Raw genomic sequence first — 2,788 nt, 5'->3', positions numbered from 1 at the left:
CTATATTTCAGAGATGGATGACTGAAATCGGGGAAGGGCAGTGACATCACACCCAGTGAGGTTTGCCCCCAACCTTCTCAGCTTCTTCTAGGATGCCTTCTATCTTCCCCACCCTGGCTACCCCTACTTCTCACTCCTCTTACATTGATTTTCTTCCTGGAAGTCCATGTCTGGGCTGGAGCTAAGGGAAAGGAGATAGACGCATTCAGGTAGGTCTGAGAAATGAGACAGACACAGCATTCTCTATTGAGAGAGTCCAAATGTTCCTACCTGTTATCATTCACTTGGCCCTTGGTGTCATCCTCAGTGGCTCCTACAGAGAGTCAGTGATCAGAGTCCTGGTAGGGGACCCACAAAGCCCCTCCCCACACTCCTCCCAGGTTAACCCTTCCCCCTCCAGGACGTACTGTTTTTGGCTCGACACCAGCACCAGCAGAGGAGAAAGAGAAGGAGGAAGAGGAAAGGTAGAATGCTGATGACTGAGGTCACAGTCACAGTGGGAAGGTAGTCATCTCCAGGAGGATTTAGGTAGACTTCAGGTAGATCTAGGAATTAGTAAACAGTGAAGATCTGTTATTGATCTCCTCTTGGATTAATTCATCCGTTCAATAAATATTTATTGTGTGTCTTCCATATATGAGGCAAGTTATTGGATGTTTTGGAAACTGTAGTGAACCTACCCAATAACAGAGTCTAGACATGTGAACCAGTACACAGAAGTTGTTACGCTTATTATATGATAAAACTATCTACCCTGCATTATAAGAGAGATTTCTTTGGGAGATGATCCCCAAAGGATAAGAAACACATAGATCTCCGAAGTGCAAGAAGAACTGCCTTCCAGGAAGAGGGAACAACATATGCAAACTCAGAGGTGAGAAGGAGTTTTGCGTGACCCACACACAGAAAGGACAAATGGTACATAATGTGAAAAATGGCTCTTGGTAAAGATAGAAAGGTCAGGAGATATCAGCAAAGTTCGAAAACATTGGAAGCTGAGGAGAAGAGTCTGGATTTAAGTTTAAATGTAATAATGACCCACAAAGGGATTAACAAGCAGTGAGCTTGTAATTTTTTAAATTACTACATTTCTGGTGTGATAAATGGATTTAAGGGGCCAGGTGGAAAATGGAGGGACAATTAGGGAACATGCTACAGGCAGCTACATGACAAATGATCATGTAATGACAATGTGGTAGTGATGAAAGAAAAAAGGGAATGGATTTGAGTAGTTTTTGAGGATAGAAATGATGAGCTTTGAGATTTAGAGATGGAGCAGATGGGCACTGAGAGCAAAAGAGGGGCATCATACATCATTCTCAATGAATTGATCATTGGAGAGGATGCATGGCATCTATTGAGATGGGAAGACCAATACAAGGAGGAGGTTCTGAGATGTGTTGGGAGTTCTGCCGAGATTCTCATTAGGTGTCTGAGCAGATGTCAAAGATTCTATTGGATAAGAAATTCACGGGAGCATTTTTGACTGGAGTGAGCGATAAGTTTGATAGCCATCAGCAGATACTGGACAACTGAAGCAGATCATCTTTAATCTACCCATTTTAATCCAATGTTAGTCTTCCCTGTCAACTTAAGAACAAATATCATTGCTTGGCATGATAAAAACTCTCAGCAAAGTGGGCATAGAGGGAACATATATACTTCAACATAAAGACCATATAAGACAAACCTACAGCCAACATCATACTCAACAGTGAAAAGCCAAAAGCATTTCCTCTGAAATCAGAAATAAAGACTCGGATGTCCATTCTCACCACTTTTATTCACATAGTATTGGAAGTCCTAGACACAGCAATCAGACAAGAAAAATAAGCAAAAGTCATTTGAATTGTAAAGGAGAAGTGAAGCTCCCTGTTTGCAGTTGACATGATACTATATATTAAAAAATATCCTAGACACCACCAAACTAATACTAGAGCTCACCAATGAATTCGGTAAAGTTGTAGGATATAAAATTAATATACAGAAATCTGCTGCATTTCTATACACTAACAACAAAACATCAGAAAGAGAAATTAAGGAAACAATCCCATTTACCATTACATCAAGAAGAATGAAATACCTAGGAATAAACCTACCTAAGGAGATAAAATACCTGTACTTAGAAAACTATAAAACATTCATGAAAGAAATTGAAGATGATAAGAGAGAAAGATACATCACGTCTATGGATTGGAAAAATTAACACTGTTAAAATAGCCATACTACCTGAGGCAATCCACAGATTCAATGCAATCCCTATTAAAATGCCAATGGCATTTTTCACAGAACTAGAACAAATAATTTAAAAATTCTTATGAAAACACAAAAGACCTCAAATAGTCAAAACAATCTTGAGAAAGAAGAATGGAGCTGGATTTATCACACTCCCCACTTCAGTCTATACTACAAAGCTACAATAATCAAAACAGTATGGTACTGGCATAAAAACAGACATATAGATCAATGGAACAGGACAGAAAGCCCAGAAATAAACCCACTTAATCTGCAACAAAGAAGGCAAGAACATACAGTGAAGAAAAGACAGTCTTTTCAATAAGTGATGCTGGGAAAACCAGGCAGCTACATGTAAAAGAATGAAGTTACAACATTCTCTAACACCATATACAAAAATAAACTCAAAATGGATTAAAGACCTACATGTAAGCTTGGAAACCATAAAATTCCAAGAATAAAATATAGGCAGAACACTCTTTGACATAAATTGTAGCAATATTTTTTTAATCTATCTCCCTAAAGCAAAGGGAAAAAAAGCAAAAATAAACAA

This window comes from Grampus griseus (genome assembly GCF_964374135.1).
Source record: "Grampus griseus genome assembly, chromosome: 19".
NCBI lineage: Eukaryota > Metazoa > Chordata > Mammalia > Artiodactyla > Delphinidae > Grampus > Grampus griseus.
The sequence above is the reverse complement of the archived record's forward strand: the minus strand, read 5'-3'. Positions refer to the sequence as shown.